We start from the raw sequence: 19,966 nt of genomic DNA, 5'->3' as shown, positions 1-19,966 counted from the left end.
TGATTTTGATCCTTAATGCCTTGGAATCAATGGCACATGAGAGGCATTTATCCAAGCCACTCATCCATATCTTATTACCAAGATCAGTGGTTGAGATTTTGACACCCTTCACTCCATTAAACTTTGGTTATAGTCATTTTACCTTAAGGCCCTAAGCTCCGTGTTTTATTTTCATTATGTCCAAATTTATGTTTGTTATACTTAGTAAAAAGGCAAGGGCATGGGCATAAAGGTAATATGGGATATCCACACATGTCAATAAAATATATTATGACACTACCAATAGGATTTCAACAACACTAAAGTTTCACATAGGTCAAGCCCATAAGGTGGTGCCACATAAGATACACATACTTGACATGAATTATATGTGGGTAATTACATTTTAAATCAAATAAATTCTCAAAATCCCATAACTTCACACATGCTAAACAAACCACGTGTAAACAAAATACCATGTGACAAAATACTTTTTAAGTCAACATTATAAAACAACATTATAATATAATATAGCACACTTAAAACAAATGAGCATATGACAAAAATCGCCCCACGCTAGGCATGACGTCAACGCCCAAAGGGGGATGTGGGGGTGCCACGTGGCATCCCTATGGCCACTAGGGACCCATGTGGCATCCCCATATGATGTCCTTAGTGGTCATTTGTGCAGAACAATTTCAAAAATCATATTTTTGATGATTTAAAAATTCTGAAAATTTCTCCAAAAAATCTCAAATATTCTCCAAATGATATTTCAACATTATTACACATTTTTCATCAATATAAAATCTTTTATCATTAATTTTAGATTAATTTGGGCTAAACATAAATGAGATCTCTAAACTTATAACACTAGTCGGAGTTTTCTATTGAGCTGACCGGAACGTCGTTGCACCGGTGTCTCAAGCCGACCCAACGGACTTATGCTCCATAGTCTATGGCAATGACACATAATTGACCATATCAAAGTCGCTTAGCTGGAGCTTCCTATCATCTGTTTTCACAATGGATTACTGGTGCACCCTTGTGGGACATATTGCTACTTTAATACAGGGGTCCTCTCAAAGCACATGTGCACTTGCTTTTCTAAGTTAGAAAGTACTATAAAAGAGTAGCTTCCCCATATGGCTGTGGGTGCAGATGCCATGGAAAGGGTCTCGTGTCACGATACAGGCTCATGTCTTATAAACCATGATCGTTTTATACAGGGCCAATTCTTTATTAAACACTCGGGTTCTATTGTTCTTGATTGGATTCTCCAAACCCTAGCTTATCGCATCACCTATGAGGCGTTCTAATAAATATAGTCCTGACTCGGAGGTTACCCTCACACCTCTCCGAGAGATTACTCTCTCAAAACACAAGCTCTCAATGCCTCACAAAACTCGGGGTATATGAATCTGGGCCCCAATGTGCCAAACCCCTAGATTCGATCTCTTTCTAACTTTCACTTTAAATAATCTTGAATTTAAGGCCTTGAAAGGCCACATAGCCAAAAAAGGCAACGCTAGTGGCCTTGTGGTATAAATATATTGAGAGGGAAAGAATGCCTTGGTAATGATTCGAAAGATAAATTTTGGTATTTTTGTTTCGAATGTCACACTTCTCACTCATCTCGAAGAGCAACATTCGGCGGGGCACACTGTTAGTGTGTTTTTTTGACGCACTAATTCCCTGATGCGAATAATAGTGGAGGCGGTTGCGACTCAGGCCTATAGGTGCCAGTCACGCTTATGGACTATAGAAGCCCCTCCCAAATAAGCCTTATTTTGAAGAGCCATGATAGAGATGTCATCTCGGCCCCAAATCAAGCGTATCAGTCTCCTATGATGATCCAAGGATGCCCTCCAAGTTTCTCCAATTCTGGCGCGAGTGGAAGAAACATGTATAAAATCGGTTTTTGGCCCAGGCCACTAGCATAACTACGGTGCATCATGATTAGAACTCGACTCAAAAGACCTCTAGTGGCCATGGGACCATCGCAATGGATTCAGAAGGTTGAGAACAACCACCTTGCCAAAGTTCAGCTCAATTGGACCTTCCTAGGTTGTACTTTTCATAAATGGCTAGCTTTTTACTATTCACTTGAACGCATATGAACCAATTACTATTTATAGTAACTGTGTTTTCCTAAAACGGAGCAACTTGTGAAGCCTGATTCTCTTTCGTCGTGAAGCGGATCGACGCCAAATTCGAGTATGTTGTTGCTCTCACCAAAATCTACGATTTGGCGGGTGACACGCACCATGGGGACTCTCAGATAGGGAGAAATCTTAGAGAGAAGTTCATTGAAAAACATGAAATTACAGGAAAATTCAGCAACATATGTCGTTGCTTTGGCCGCTGTATCTCAAGATTTGGGACTCCTACGACCTCAAGGGCAGGTCTGCTGTGATCGCGACTCGAAGGGCTTAGTTTTGAGTACTTATTTGCTAGAAATGGAGGCCGGGAAGGCGTCCTATTGATGCTCGAAAAAAGGCATGATTTTTTTGACTCCGGAATTCCATTTTCTGAGGACCATCCAAATTAGGAAAATGATCAATCCACACTCAAATCGGGTGGTTTTCGTTGCAAACAATCACTACGAATTCCCCTTCGATTTGTGATAAAGAAATCGACTATAAACGCGACAAGTTAAGCTACGTTAATGATCTAAGTTTTCAAGAATATGGACATGACCAGATTTTTGGGTTCCTGACTCAAAGTTCGATTCAAGCTTCAAAATGGGTATCAAATTGATTGTCTCGAGACGATTATCATTATATGTTGACAAATCACTCGAGATGTCACCACATCAAAAAATTACCCGAAGCATGGCTATGGCAAGAGGTCCCTTTTGGAAGGATGATTTTGTCATTTTCAAGATTCTAGTTAGGGGTAAAGTGGTCATTATGTCTAAAAACGGGATTGATTATTTTATTCACTTGAATGTTATTTTCAAGCAATTTTGTTGTCTTTTGGCCATCCACCCTAATGGATTTCATATGTAAGTTCTTTGACATCATTTGTAACCTACATAGGAAAAAGTTGGAAAGAAAAGATCGAAATTCTAAGCTTTGCCCCTTTTAGCTTAAGTTTGTGATTCTTTCTTGCTTCAAGAGAGAGGAGAGAGAATATTTTCATACTTTAAGAGTTGCCCTTGGAATTCCCCAGTTCCATACCCAACACTTCCAAACCTCTTACTCCCTGCACCCTACTCCCTAGACTAGCATAACCCATACTCCACCATTCTCCATAGGGCACTATAACTGTATCCCATACTCCTTAGGCTTCCATAACCCATACTCCACCATATTCCCTAGATTACCATAACCCATACACCACATCCTATACCCACACCATACACCATACTCCTCTTTAGGCTATCATAGCCTACACTCATCATACTCTATACGCCTTAACCTTTTATCTGAAGACCCTAGCTCCTGTTCCATTCCAATAGGAGTGAGTTTTTATACCTAAATATGTTTGTCATTCGTTGGGTTCAAGACATCACCTCACCCTTAAGTGCCCGGTCCATCCCTCTCCTCTCTCCCCTTCTCTTCGTCTCTCTCTTCTTTCTCTCTCTCTTTTCTCACTCTCTCTATCTCCTTCTCTTTCTCTCTATCTCCCCCTGGTCAAAAGGGAGGCGGCTGAATTGTCTGCCCCTCTTTCCTCCTTTCTTTATCTTCTTCCCTCCTTTTCTCTCCTTCTCCCCTTGAGTAAGGCAGCTAAGCTGCCCGACTCTCTCTCCTTCTCTCTTACTCTATCTATCTCGCTCTCTCTCCCCTCAGGTGGATATACCGCATGGACCCCTCTCTCTCTCTCTCTCTCCCTCACAACCAGGCGGCTAGTCCACCTGGTCCTCTCTCCCTCTCTCTCTTTCGCTCTATCTCTCCCCCTCTCTCTCACAACCAGGTGGCTAAGTCGCCTGGCCTTCTCTTCCCCTCTTTCCTTCTCTCCCTCTTTCTCTTCATTTCAAGAGTCAGGCGGCTAGGCTGCCCCACCTCTCTCTCACCCCTTCTCTCTCTCACTCTTCTTCTTACCTCTATCTCTCTTACTTCTTTTGCTCTCTTTTTCTTCTTTCTCTATTTAAAATATCTATTTTATTGAGGAGGATTGTGCATTAGGCCGACCTTGGGGCTTTCTAGCGCCAAAGAAGTTTGTGCCTCTCATGGGTCACCCCACCCTCCATTCTGGCTCTCATCTCTTATTCTCTCGTATCTCATTGACCAAAGGCGGGTAGAATCCTCTGGAGGGCTTCTATTGCAACAACTATTTGGGTACTTTGGCTCAAAAGAAATTGTAGGCTCTTCCAAGGCCTCAAAAGCGAAGTTCCAACCCTCTTCCACAAGGTTACTTCCTTAGTAATCTTTTGGGCCTCCAACCATAGGGCCTTTGCCTGGGTTTCGGCAAATACTTTCCTTAGCCAATGGGAAAATATCCTCCACCTCAAACCCCATCGGGTTTCAAGACCCAACAACTGGCTGCCTCCACCGGAAGGCATCATTAAGCTAAATTTTGACGGATGCTCTCTAGGAAACCTAGGCCCAACAGGAGCTAGAGGAGTTTTCTGGGACCACAGTGACAATATTCTTGCCACTTGCTCCGAACACTTAGGACATGCAGACTCTCAGTTTACTGAATCTATGGCACTATTGTTGGGACTAAAGAGATTTGACCACTCTTGGGGATCTCAGTTGTTCGTCGAGGGGGACGCCAAAAATATATTATCCCGGGTTGCTGGAAACGCCCCCCCTCCTTGGTATCTCTCCACAATTTTTGACAAAATTGTGCATATTTGCAAGGATATAGTCGTTTCCTGGATGCATATCTGGAGGGCGTCGAACGACTTCCCATATCTTCTGGCTAGGGACGGTGCTCAGGCCCTAGTAGATGTCCCCGTATAGTCGCGACTTTTTGTGATGCTGCATTGTTCATAGTTTAGTCGCTGATCCATCTCCTTTTTTGCTCTAGACCTCTGTGGGTGCATATTTTGTTGCTTTTTTTGTGTACACTTGTAATCGGGAAAGTCTTATAAGCCCCAATTTTTGGTATAGGGTCACAATGTAGTGACCTATATTTTGGACGAGAGATCCGGCTTGTGGGTACTCTCGAGACATACTTCTGTACACTGCTCCTTTTCTAGTAATACAATTGTTAACCTCATTCAAAAAAAGAAGGACAACTCTTATTGTTATTACGTTACATAAAGTCATAAACTACACTCAAAGAATGCAAAGATTAAAATATTATACAGCGACATGATTTTGTTAAAATATTGATAAAGTTTCAATTTCTTTAAGTTTTTTTGACTTAATTAAAATATAAACTAGATCCAAAAGGATTGCAAAATATTTTATTTTTTTATTGTGTAACTAAAATATAGACTACACTCAAAAGGAGTAGAATATTAAATTAATATTAATTTTTAAATTAATTATTTATGATATTATATGGAGTGCACTTCTAACCTTGGAAACCCTAGTTAGTTATACATAATCTAGGGAATTCTAGTTAGGACCTTAATTTTCAACTTGATGGAACTTAGACCTGCATAATATATCATTCCTTTCCAAAAGTTGGGATCGAGGTCCCCAACATAATAACATCTCGATCCCTAGATTTTGGGGTGTACGGATGGCAATCCCGAACCTTGGGACCTCTAGCCTTTCACAATCCCTTGCTCCCAATCCATTCCCGGAATCAGTCTTGATTCTTATCTTGGTAACTATGGTTTTTTATAAGCACTTACTAAAATGATTATGAATTTACATGGATATGATTATGTCAACCTTTACTTATTCTAGTCTACATTTGTTTAAAATTCTAATTTTTTGAATGTGTTTGTGTTCATGTCAATAACCTACAAAAATACACACCACAGCATTCTAAATAACTCATAAAAAAATTCTAAATTACATGAATGAATAATTACTCAAACTGAGAGCAAAGTGAGCAAATTATTAAAACCCAGCAATCTTTGGCTAAGACCACTATAATCACCCAACAATCTTGCTAATCCCACCATGATCATGACTATCCAAGCTATAATGGAAAATATCAACCCAAACCAAAGGACCAAGAAGCCATAAAATCAACACCATAAACCACAAAAAACAAGAGATCCCTCACTGTCAATACTCAAAACCACTTAAGACCATAAAGATAAAAACCTAAACCACCAAGACCCAATCAATCGTACTCGCAGGTCCAAAAGAATAAAAACATCCATCAGATCAAAACATGAAAACCCACCCTAGATTCGAAAACCCTGAAAACAAAAACCCAATTCTGGCAAAACCAGGGTGAAAGAAGGGTAAAACTCCTTTGATGATAGAGAGAGAAGGGAGGATTCCGTGAGAGGAAAGAGAGAGAAGGGACAGAGGCAGCGAGAGAGAGAGAAAGGCGTGCCTAAGCTTTGCTTTAAGATTCATTGCTTTAAGATTCATTGCTTTAAGACTTAGCTTTTTAGGGAAGAAAAGTTTTATTTTAATGTTATGGTACTCAGTATTTAAGAGCTTATCATATTAGGGAACAAATGGAGCAGTTCGGGATGAAACTTTACTGCAACTTTCGACTCCTGTTATGTTCGTACAGGTAAAAGTGTGTGCGCCACTTTCTTACTTGGCTTCATAATAGAGCTAACTGCACATGCTAATAGTTAGTATTTCTCTGATATTGGAATCATAGATGTCTGGACTTTCATTTTTCTTGGTTAGTGTAGTGGTGTATTTTTGGCTTCTAGTTCTTTCATTTTTTCCTTATTTCTTTATGGTGGGTCAGGAGATCTGTGGGCAGTATAAATTTCTATTCGTGGATCTTGTTCATCTTGTGTGTTTTCTTTTCCCTTAATGCTAGTTGGTCATCATCAATCCTTCACACTAAAGGTGCTAGATCATACTCCATATTATCGGTGTTTTACTTGACTAAGCCATCCATTTATGTCAAATTGAGATAAAAGTCGTGAAAATGAGCTTCATTTTAATTAGACATGTTGCATGGATATATGCCTTTATACGATAGGGCAAGAAAACAAAATTGTATGCCAAATCAAGTGCACAGAGGCAAACATATGAAGGAGTACAAATCTATTCACACTTTACAACTTGGAGCTTTTATGGAAAAAGTGATTTTTTTGCCGAGTAATCATCGTTTGTCAATGACTCGTAAACAGGTATACAATCCACTCCGGTTTGTTGACATTAGGTAAACTAATAATGCATCAAAGAACCTGTCCTTAATAAATGTCAATCTAGCTCGGGGTGTGCTCATATTGTCTTGGGAAACATGATAAAATCAATACAGGTGACACAAATGAATGAAGAGAACATCATAGACTACATAGAACTAGGTGTAGATTGTTTTGTATAAGCGAACATGTAGAATCTGATATGTGTAAAATTTTACCTGAAGATCTAATAAAGACATAACAATATCGTGTCGTTGATGGTATGATAACATTCATCATATATGAGGCTTTGGGAGATTAACCAAACTGCCCGACCACTTAAAGAGATATGTTCAGTTTGGTTATGACTACTGACTAAATATATGCACGTTACTAGTCTCTGACGAATTACGATCTCTGCCTTAGAATGTTGAACTGCCATATCCCACTCTTGGGTTGATGTCTATGTCTTTGATGGTACAATAGCATCCGTCATGTGTGAGGGTTTGAGAGATTGAACAAAATGGACCTTTCAGTTTGGTAGTGTTTTTCCCATTATGGATATGATAAGACATTTATGTTTATCATGTTTGTTTATTTTTCACCCATTTTTAATATATATATATATATATATATATATATATATATACGAACTATTAGGTTAGCTTTCTTCGTTCCATAGAAGATTCAGGTACTGTCCTTCTCTACATGTGAATATTCTCTATCCTCTTCTTGTTCCTTTCATCAATTTGTTGGTTGGGGATTGGTCATGGAGGCTTACATTATACGGTGTTATTAAACCCTAATTCTGATTATTTCCTTTCCTGAATTCTAGCGTTTCTCTCAAACTCGAACCGTAGTTTTGCTATTTCTCTTCTTGATTGTAACTCAATTCTTTTCTACAAACTGCAATTCTATTTCTTTCACTTCCTGTTCTAATTTTTATCTCTTCACAAATCCAAACCCTAATTCTTCTTCTTCTTCTTCTTCTTTTCTCTTGTTTCTAACTCTTCCTCTTCTTCAAACCCGAATCTTCTCTATGTTGTCTTGCTTTCTTTCCACTCTTAAAACTATTATTCCACTTTATTTATTTTATTTTATTTGCTCGAAGTCAGATTTGATTTTCTGTAAATTAGATTTGGTCACTTCATTTAGGTTTTTTTCTCCATTATGTTTCTCTTTCCTGTAAATTTTTTTTTGGGTTCATCATATCTATCTTGGACCCTAGTGCTATCCTAGATATTGGGAAGCACTAGAAACCCTAATTATTCTTCTACTCTATCACTTATGGAAAACCTTAATTCTTACGAATCTGAAATTTCACTTCTTCTAAAACTCTGAATTTAAAGCCCAAATTTTTTTTTTGGTCAAATGAGCCGAAGATTCTTCTCCTTTTGCCTCAAAGATGGCTTCAACATGTACAAATTCTCCTTTGACTCATAACATGCACCCACATATGGTCTCTATCAAATTGGACTGTACCAACTTCATAATTGATGGAATATCTTAATTGAATCTTATCTTCCCCTCCAAAGCTCATCGATAAAGAAATTGTCCTCAAAGAGGGCATAAAGGAGATGAAACTAGTATCTAACCCTGAATATGAGAGGTGGTTTGCGAAACTAGTATCTAACCCTGAATATGAGAGCTGGTTTGCCATAGACCAGACATTAATTGGCTGGATAAATTCCAATCTCTCCCATGACATTCTCTTTCCAGTGTTAGGTTGTTCGTTCAGCCAAAGAATTGTGGGATCTCCTTCGTTTGCTTCACTTTCATTCATCTAAGGCAAGTCATACTTATTTGCCTGTCAATTCCAGCAGTTTAGGAGAGAAAACTCCTCCATCAACGAGTACTTTAATAAATTGAAAGTTTTTTGTATCAAATAGTTGTCTTTGGTCATGAGGTCAACAATGATGATACATGAGGTCAACAATGATGACAAATACTTATCAACTTGGACGACTAGGTGATGAATATGACATGTTCATGACATTGGTCATGTCTGGACCACCTACACCTGGTTCCAATGAACTTCATCCTCTCCCTCTACAACATAAAGCTTCTTCAAGAAAAATCACTCAAAAATTCAATGAGGATGTTAATGAAGTCATAAATGTCAATTCTTTCAACTCCGGCTTAGCTACTATAGGCCATGGAAGCCGAAGAAGTCGAAGAAGCAATTGTGGTCGTGGGTGCAGACCATTAAGTGTATTAGACTAGCATTTATGGAAATGAAACGTATGCTGGTTTTAACAATCAGCAACAAGGACATAATGCGTTGGAAATTCTACGAGTACCTCCTCAGCCTGCCAGTGCCAACTAGCTTGTTACATGTTAGTATTATAGTAAAAGGAATCCCTGTGCCTCTTAGTGTTTTCATAGATAGGATGGGCAATTTCAAAACTAGGTTCTAATGTGTGGGGTCCTTCTCTTGTGGAATTTAATCTCATTCAAATATTGTGTGCTGTTCATTGTAGATTATCGTAGATTCACTTGGATCTTTTTCTTAAATCTAAAATTTGATGTTTTCGATGCCTTTGTTAAATTTTGATCCTTCACTGGGTGACATTTCTAATGCTTGATTACTTGATTATGAAGTGATGAAGGAGGAATATGATAAAATAAGAGACTTCCTTTTCAAGGATGGAATTAAGCAATAGCTTTCTTGAATTGATACATTGTAACAAAATGGTGTAGCATAAAGAAAGCATAGAGATATAAGAGAGGCTTGCCCAAGAACCTAAATTTGATTCTTCCTTGTGCACTATTGCTTAAAACATGATTTGAGCTCATTACATGATAAAACAACAACTAGTAGAAGTTGCTCATCTAAGGAATATCAAAGTAAGACACATGAGAAACTTGATAATAAATGAATAGTCTATCAGAGAAGAAATAAAAAGGGAGCAACCTATGAAACACATTCCAAGTATGGAAATTGTGAATCAAGAAGCAGAGGTCATTGAGCAAGAGGCTGACATATCCCTTAGCTCTCGAGAACAATCAAATCAAGTATGTTGTACCTCACAATGCATAGATGTTGGGATCAAAATCAACTCTGTAGCAATGTTAAAAAAAAAAAAAGGATATGGGCGCCTAAGCGGTTTGGGTGCTTGGCTGCCAAGGTGGCCAGGCGCTCGCCTAGGCAGGTGCCCAGGGACAGGGTGCCCTCACCAAAATTAAAAAACCCCCCACCCCAAACATAAAAAATAGGGGAGTTCTTAGAGCTTGATTTATAGCCTTAGGGAGGTTTTAAGGCAATTTTAGAACCCCAAACTCCTCGTGATCATGAAATAGACGAAAGCATAATAGTACAACAATACAATACTACGATGAGTACAATCACATAACATATTTACAGATGAGACAATCATACAAGTCTCAAAGAGATTGTAACTTGTAAATTGTAAGACATGTAAATATGTAAATATATCATAAAAGAAAAAAAAAAGTAAAAGAAAAAGCACACGATTCATAACATGATATGTTGTAGCAAAATAAAATCAAAACCCTCTTTCAAATATGATAATACTTAAAAAAATATCAAAATCAAATCGATGTCGGTGCAAACCTTGTCTATTGTGTCTCCAAAAGTCCTCAAAATCAACTACTAGATGCTCCAACTCCACCCATGAACTATTGTCTTCATTTTTGGAAGAAATCAAAAAAATATAAAATTTATCAATCTTTCGATAATTCACAAAATAGGGGTTTTTGAGGGGTTTTTCTCACCTTAAAGGCCACAGATTGTATATTGAGGGTTTAGAATACCCCTTAAAACCCTATTCCCTCTTTTTTAGGGGGAAAAATTACGTATTTTACCCTCACTCGAGAGTTCTTTTCCGCCGCCCTCAAGTTGTCACGGGGTGGCCCCTAGGCGGCCGCCCAGACAATAGCACCTAGGCGGGCGCTCAGAAGCAAAACGCTTGATGCACCTGCCCAGATTTGCACCTAGGTGTTTTGAAAATTTTTCCGCCTAGGCGGTCAGGCGGTCGAATTTTCGAACATTGCTCTGTAGATCAGCTTGCATTCGACATCCAATAGAAAGGTGTGTAAGTTCTGGCCCTCTTTTTGTTGAACATCAAGTTCTCATGATAAAAATTATGGAAGAAGCATTAGCTTGGCTCATATGAAATAGCAGGGTGGAATGTGAGATGGATAGAGCCAATGAATGAGGAGATTCAAGCACTACATAAATGACGAACATGGGTGATGGTCCCAAGACCAAAGGACAACCTTTTGTGGTTTGTGTGCCGCACTCTCTTCTCGTTTGAAATCTTGAAAGTCTTTCCTGACTTTGCCTTTAGCTTACTCCACCATCTTAAATCCAACCATCTTGGATCCACTCTTCTCGTCAACCACTATCTTAAATCCAGCCATTTTTATCCTACCTGTAAAGAACTTATACCTGAACCTCCCTAACTACCGCCTTTGTACTTTAACTACATGCATTTATTTTACCCCACCAAACATAGAACTTCAAAACAAAAAACCTCCTTTGCTTCCATAGCAGCCCATATGATGTACACACCCCAAAATTTCAAATCCCTCTAAACACCTTGAAAACAAGAATCAAATGATGGATCTTGGGTATCAATGATTCCTAGGCTTAGAAGTTGGAAGAAAGAAAGACAAGATGATAATTGAACAACACAAATATGCTTGGACATTTCAAAAAGCAAAAGGATGTTAAATGCAAGACGAGCCCCTATATTTGTAGTTTTGTGTAGGAATGTGGGAGATAATGAAAGTTTGGAGAACTTAAGAAATCCAGAAGAATACATAAGTATTATTGGTGCATTGCAACTCATATTCACAAGACTTGATATATCTTATGCAGTTAATCAGGTAAATCAATACTATAATTATCATAATCTCTCACTCAAGGTCTCGATTCTGATTGGGAATCTTGATTTTGCTATTTCGATAAGGAATCTTCTTGGAATACATTTCTGTGAAGTCAGGAATTTGGATTCCTTGTTTTAGGAATCTTGATTCCAACATTTTAGATTCTCGTTTCTAATATTTATCGATTATCTATTCCTTAATTGTTGATTTGGATTCCACATGTAATGATACCGGTTTCGATTGCTATCACATCTAGATTCCCAAACATCAAGTACCGTTGTTTGTAGTATGTAAGAAACCACAAATTAATCAAACAGCGAATCTTCCTTCCACCCTCATAGAATCTGATTTTTTTTTGAATCGTAATACCGCAAAACATGGTTTCCAAAACCTCTAGGCGGCTGGCTTGGCGCAAAAGCGGGCGCCCAGAATCTCGTGTGCCGTGTACTATAAATTTTTAAGATGTAGTCATGTATTTGATGTCCAAACACACATATGTGCATATATTTGTGTCAAATTTGTAATTTATTGCATTTGAAAATATTGTGACATACGCTTTTATAACAAACATCTGACATATCGACATATCGCATGTTGATTGTTGAGAATATACATGTTCAAAATTTCAAAATTCAAACCATAATAAACTAACTCTCCAATTCTCCATATTTCATATCCGTAAAATAAAGCATAACAACATTCAAGTATCGAACTCTCCAAGTTCAAGTATAAAACCACAGAACAAAATAGTCCAAAAAGGCAAAAAAAAAGTCTGTATAACATCCAAAATCCAAATGTTTAAAGCCCAAACCAAGATGGCGCATTAAAGATACTATAAAAGAAGAGAGAGGACATGAATAAGAATCAGAATCATTATCTTTATTGCTTGCATCTACATCGGAATCAAGGCCGTCATCATCAGAATCATCACCCTCTTCAACATATTCATCTTCTTTCATAGATTCTTCTGAATCTGCCTCCTCTTCCTCTATTTCCCTCTGTGAGTGTGAAGTACTAGCATAAGTCATTGCTTGAGTGGCCCTCTTAGGATCAGAAGCTCGTCTCGAAGCCTCCTCGATCATTTCCCAGGTCAAACCCTTTCCGAGAAGACCTCCTCAGTGCCAGGGTCCCCAACTAGCCAATCTGAAGCATTCTCTATGTCTTTCGAAGTGACGAGATCTCTCTTTGGCTAGTTTTTCTTCTCCCTGAGCCTCTGATTCTCTCTAACATAAACCAAGTCATTGAGCTTCCTTTGCTCAAGCCTATTTCTTCTCTTTGTATGCACCTATAAGGAAAATGCATGAGTACTAGACTAGTATGATCTTATTATCTTCTATGAATGTATAAATTAGAAAGGTAAACTTGTAAACAAGAAAAGCATATAAAATAAAAAAAATACCTGTCAAATGAACTCCAATTGGGCTCACAACCAGAAGCGGTAGTTGTCGAACTCAGGATCTGAATAGCCATCTTCTGGAGGTGTGGAGCACCACTCGCATGTCTCCACCATTGGGCTGATATATGTGGACAGCCTTTATAGTTAATTCAAGTCTTTAACATCATCATACATAAATTTAGGAACCTAAAAGTTGAAAGAAAATTAGAAAACTATAAAATAAAAGTACAAAACGTATTACTTGGTTCATCTTTGTTTATATGTTTTAGTGCCTTATCTTTCCCCGAATGACATCAAAGCACACTTGTACAAAATGAGCTCTTCTATTGATATCTTATCTTGGATATGTGGATCGGGAACTAATCTCTCAAGTCACTCATTAAAACCATCCATAATTGTACCATTTGCCTCAATATCTGCATCTGCATAAAAGAATTTGGGGTTCAAGAAGTACCCCGCTGCATGCAATAGTCTATGGAGTTGCCTATCCCACTTGTCATCTTTAATCTCCCAAATTGGGCTGTACTTGGCCTCATCATTGCTTATCCCTTGCCAGTGCATTATATATTAAGCCCAAGGAGGGATTATCAGCATCAGCCAAGCGCAAGACCTTCACCAAGGGAAGAAGTACTACTATCGCATGCTTTACCCCATGCCAAAGAATATTTAGAAAGAACAATTTCGTGTGCCTTCTTTCCCTTAGCATCTCTAGACCACTTACACCTACTCCACTCCTCTGAAGCAAACATAGACCTCAATGGGATCCTCCTGCTATACATGCTCTTTAGACTAAGGTAGGCAGTGGCAAATCTAGTGACTTTGAGCTCACTAGCTTTCTCTCTTCTTTGTAAACTTATGTATCATGCTAAGAGTAATGGTGTGATTGTATATGAAAACTGTAACCTCCTTAGCCGTAGAAAGAACTCCTTTAATAGTAGCTGTCTCATCAATAGCCTCAAGCATAAGATCTACGATTTGCAGCACAAGGAGTCCAAAATATGCAAGGCCTTTTCTGTCGATGGAAATGACCTACCACTAGATTGGGAGCAACATTGTTTGTGACCACTTGAATTACAAGTTCGTCTCCAACCTCATCAATGCCGGCATTAGAAACATGTCCACAAATATTGCACATAATTTTATTTCTATCATTTTTATCCGGGTTAACACAATACTTCCATCTTGGATCCCCACCCCTAGTAGACCCCACAGATGCCATCTCAAATCGGAAAAATAAAACTCAAATAAAGATTACAAACTAGCCTTTTTTGCCCAATCTCTGGTCTTCGATATTTGTTACCTCAATCGAGCTACTAATCAATTCAAAAGTCTTCTACTACATTCAATAACACCCTAAAAATAATTTCAATGAGAAAGGAAACTTTTTCAATCCACAAAAAATTACTTTCGATTCTCTTAAATTACTTTAAATTCTTAGAAATAAGTTTAGCATAGAGATTGATGGTATTTTTTTCACTTTGGGGGTTAAAAGTAACTCCCATCATATATTTATACTATCTTGGGGGTAAAAATGACCCCCTTTGCCCTTTTGGGCCAATTTAAAGAACGAAAAAGGGCCTACGGCCTAGGGCGCTCGCCCAGGTACATCCGCCTATGTTGGGTCGTCAGGGTCTGGGCGTACGGTGGTTATGGCCTGCCTAGGTGTCAAATGGACCATTTTTTAAAACAATTCCACAGTCAAATGCTAATGTTCTAGTTGCACAAATTTGTGAGATGGATTGGTTCAAATATTTATGGATTTCAATGTAAGTTATTTAGAAGCCGGTTTGGAGACAATTGTCTCCCATAGTTCATATGTGCTCCGAATAATAATCCCCCTGAAAGCATTGTCGAAGTATTGGTTCCATAGATCAACTTTCAAATACAAATATATAGAGTTAAGTTCTTAACATATATCATTCCGATGTTTTTTGTTGGTAACAATGGCAAGTATAACTTCTTTTGCATGTAACAAAGGCAAGTATAACTTCAGCGTTAGAGCATTAAAATTAAGAGAACTTGGGTCTTGTAATGTTAAAAATTGAATACTCCACATCTTTACTTTGGTTATTAAAGGCACATACTACAAAATAGACAACAGTATGTCATATACAAAATCCCATTTTGAACTATAATTATGAAATCAAAATCACATTTTAAAACTACATGAGATAATTCCCTAAGTGGATTACGAGTGTCGAGCAATTGACCTTACTTCTGATACTGTGTATGAGGCTCAATAGTCGCTACATTGACTTCAAATCTAAGGAACCCTTCTTCAGGCCTTAGATACCTTTGATCTTGATTGCTTAATGAGGTTCTAAGCTTTTAAGGCACGAGATGTCCTTAATGTAGGAATGTTGATTCTATATTGGTTGAAACTTGACCCCAGGAAGTTACAAATATCAATTGCCATGTGGGTCGAATTCTGATCCCAAACTGACAGGAATCATGGTTCCAAACTAGTACGAATCTCAATTTTAAATATGACAGAAATTCGATTCCAAAGATGTTAGAATCTTGATTCCATATATGAAGGAATCCCGTTCCATATGGCTCGATTCCAAATCTCAATTCCATATATGTAGATCTTGATTTCATTTGGGTCGAATATCGATGATTTCTATAAAGTAGGAATCTTGTTTCCTGCAATTCCACTTGTATGGATGTCGATTCCTAAAAACAGGAATCTTCTTGCCAGCCACTATGGTTAGTACATGCATGTCGATTCTTAGAATGATTCGAAATCACAGGTGTTTCCAACAATTATGGTTAGTACATGCATAACTGAAGAAGAGATCATCTAGAGGCCGCCAAGAGGATATTGAGATACATAATGGGCACTTTCTTTAAAAGTATCGGATTGTTACCTTTTCAGAAGCAGAGTGGGCTGGGGACCCAATTACCAGTAGATTTGTCACATGTTATTGTGTGTTTATGGGCAACAACTTGGTGTAGCATGAAACAAAGGACAATTGCAAGTTCAAGCACAGGAGCTGAGTATGGGGTAATGGTAGTGGTCACCTCTAAACTTACATGGGTGAGGAGCCTAACTATGGTTCTTGGTCTTAAATTACACAACACTATTCTATATTGTGATACTCAAAAGTGTAAACCATTTCCATGAAAAGCCGGCGCTTTATGGAAGATCAAACATATTCAGATAGATCAACCCTTTGTGAGAGAGAAAATTGTAGACAAAGAAATAGTTGCAAAGTTTGTTGGGACAACTGAACATGTAGCATACATTTTAAAAAAGGGCTGACCAAGCGGAGATATAGACTTCCAAAGGGAAAGCTGCCTATGGCTGTTGCCAATGTACAGCTTGACGTGCCATACTAAGGACTCGTGTGGGGGCAGACTCGTAACTAAGACATTTATGTGTCACATTTGTTTATTTTGTACTCTATGTAATATTTGATAATGCCATGGGCAAATTGTATTGTTGACAATATATTTATGAACAAAAGGACGTTTAAGACCAATTAGGTTTACTTTGGTCGACCCATTGCAGATTTAGCTACTCTTGTTCTCTACTTACGCATATTCTCTTTTGTCTTCTTCTTTCTTTCACTACCTATTAAACATTTGCCTATTGCCTCTGAATTAGGTACTGCAACCTGTTGGAATATTGGGTTTTGATTCTCCTGGGTGTAGGAAGTAAAACATCGGGCCCACCTGCACTGTAGAATGAAGAAGCCTTGACCAGAGTTCGCATCAAAAGTAGCATGCCAAGGGATTCTGGCACATTGAATAATTGACACATAGTTTTTGGGAGTAAAAGCAGGATTGGAAATGGGAGTCATGGATTTTTACTTGCCAAGAGCTCCCTTGTTAGGTTGTGTGATGGGAGTGCTTATACTGTAAAATTAATATAAAACTTTAAGAAATAGATCTTGAATGAATTATTCCCCTTCTCCAAAATTCAAAATTTAGCTTCTGATGCATTGTGTAGGTCCTGCATTGGAGCCCACCAATGGAAAGGTGGCCCTTCACAAACTGAATTGGTAAGAGTTCCAAAGAAGACAAGGGAGGTGTTGCCAAAAACATGGGGACGTAGTCCTGCTCCAGAACTGTGGAAATATGTTCTAGAAGCGCTAGCGTCTCTTGGATGATTCCACTAACTATGGTCTAAAACTTGTCATGATGACTAAAGAATGAGAAATGCTGTTCTCTATAGCATATCCGTATAACAGCTGGTTGGGAGACATATGTTCGGGTTCCTATGGTGCACTCAATTGATAGGAAACTGTAGTCTGATCAACCTCAGTCCATAGAAATAAAGGTAGCTCGCTTTAAACATCATTGCCAGAGCAGGCTTCTTAACATGTTTCTGGTTCCTCTAGGCTACTTAATAATTTTGTATGGTGCGAGGGCATGATCTTTGATTCCAAATGCCATTGCCTATCAGAGAATTTAATCACACCCATTTGTTTGAAGAATCTTAACTTAATGTTGAATTGTTTGCCAACAAAGCCTTTATCCATGTGAACAGTGACCTGGCAATACTTGCCAAGGCTGTCCATTTCGTGTTGTTTCTTCAATAGTCTTGGGCAAGGTTTATTGTGACTAAGCCAAGTTGATTTGATGTGACTCATCTCGGGATCAGACTGAGATCCTGATCCTTGTCTGGGTAAAAACATTGGAAATGAATTGTAATCACAAAGAAAAATGTAGTAACACGAGCCCAATAGAGAAGAAGATGGCACCCAACCTTATACATCACCACTGAGCACATTAAATGTGAGACATTGTATTTTGCTGAATTATTTAGGGTAAGGTTTTCTTTTTGGCATCCCACAACAGAAATAAGATTTATTATCTATCATGAAACAAGGTAACAAGTTATGTAAGTCTACATACACCACCTGAATGTAATGTCTTTAAAGACATCTAATCTTCAGCTAACATGGTGGCTGACTAAACTCTAGTGTATATGGTCACCATATTTTCTCCCACTAGCCATCACATTTCCTGTTTGCAAGTCCTTCTTGATAACATTATGCAACATGAGTAGAAAGGAATTTTTATAAAACATGAGTTACTAGACAAAAGAATAACAACTTGAGCTCCCTCACAAAATGCATTAGGAGCACGATATCTTTGAAATCTACGGGAGACAAGTGTTGTGCCCTTTGGAAAGCGCGTCTGACGCCCCATTATCCGTGATGATATTACAATTGCCATGTGATGGGACTCCATTCTGGACTCAAATGGAATGCCTGGCAATGGCGATAATGTGATTTGAGCATAGTTACCGGGATCTCCCAAATAGGTGCTCCCTCTGGCTCTAGAAGCACGATCCCGTGCTACGAGACAAGGGATCTCAATTCTAGGAATTTTTATTTTATTTTATTTTAGGGATCTCGATCTGCAAAATCTGGATCTAGTACCCTGGTTAGTAGGATCCAGATTCTTCTTATCCACATGATGAGTCCATGTTTAACTAGAATCTCCTCCGCCAACTTAGAACTGAGCTTCTTCTGCATTAGGAGTGAGCATCACCGACACACTTGGAGATCATTTACAATGGGAGCATGAATCACTAGCATATTTTAGTGTTCTGAATGAAAATTCTTGTCTAAACTATGAGCTATAGATGATTTGACATGGATTCCCTACTTAGGAAGGTTCTTTATTTTTTTACGACCTACAATTTATATAAAGGCCTTGATGTCTTAAATATTTTATGCTTCCTGTTTACACACCTTGTGAATCGTGACTTGGGAATAGTTTCAAAGAAAGGCGCCATGAGAGGGCAGGGAAAGAGAAGGAGGAATACAAAAGAGGATAATAAGATAGACGAATCGTGGTGTTATAAGCGAGGAAAGACATCGTGATTTATAGGCTTAACTCCCTTGTGGCTAATTCACTGGGTCTTATCTGCCTCTCATTATATATATATATATATATATATATATATGTAGAGAGAGAGAGAGAGAGAGAGAGAGAGAGAGAGGTTTATACAGATCTAAGCTCATGTGGATGCGGAGGACTTGGATCTTCTTGTTCTTCTTGACTTTCTTGGATGTTATTATTCTTCACTTTCTTCTTTGTAGAGAAGAACTGTATGCCTTCTATATCTTATGGCTAGATGAGACTCAAATTTCTGCTGTGCTTCAGAAATACCGAGTTGGTTTAAACTAAAGTAGTACTCAATGGTATGCTATTCAATGATTAGAATAACAACACAATAACTCAATTAAATACTTACATTTCCTTTATTCATTATTTTGACCTATCCATCCTTTTGGATGTAGTCTTGCAATGTCACTCCTAACCCCTGGCTCTATCTCGGAGTAATGTGATTGGTTCAAACTCGCTTGGAATATAGGTAAGCTAACTGCTGGCAAAATGTATATAAGGTTACAAAGCAACACATCATTTTGCCAGTTCAATGTTTGAAGTTAACAATATACAACATCTTAAAACCAATTTACTTGGTAAAATTTGTAATTTTACATCTTAGGTTTAGGATTTACTTGAGTAAAATCATTTTCCTGCTTTGCTTTGACTTGGGGCCTAGTCCAGTGCCCCATTAACGAAATAACGTAAACAAACATTATAGG

At 38.2% G+C, this 19,966-nt stretch overlaps 1 long non-coding RNA gene across 4 annotated transcripts in view; it reads left to right on the top strand.

The window, feature by feature from the left end:
- Positions 1 to 6,084: 6,084 nt before the first annotated feature.
- Positions 6,085 to 19,966, top strand: part of LOC110007525 (uncharacterized) — a 37,535-nt gene continuing 23,653 nt past the window's right edge. Inside the window, exons 1-2 of one of the 4 annotated variants that reach the window (XR_016052192.1) lie at positions 6,085 to 6,579; positions 17,008 to 17,682. This is a non-coding gene — a long non-coding RNA (uncharacterized LOC110007525). The remainder of the gene's footprint in view (positions 6,580 to 17,007; positions 17,683 to 19,966) is intronic. The other 3 variants (XR_016052183.1, XR_016052198.1, XR_016052186.1) reach the window with 3 other exon arrangements.

This window comes from Amborella trichopoda, chromosome 1 (genome assembly GCF_054954075.1).
Source record: "Amborella trichopoda isolate Santa Cruz 75 chromosome 1, AtrichopodaSantaCruz75HAP2 v2.0, whole genome shotgun sequence".
NCBI lineage: Eukaryota > Viridiplantae > Streptophyta > Magnoliopsida > Amborellales > Amborellaceae > Amborella > Amborella trichopoda.
The sequence above is the reverse complement of the archived record's forward strand: the minus strand, read 5'-3'. Positions and strand labels throughout refer to the sequence as shown.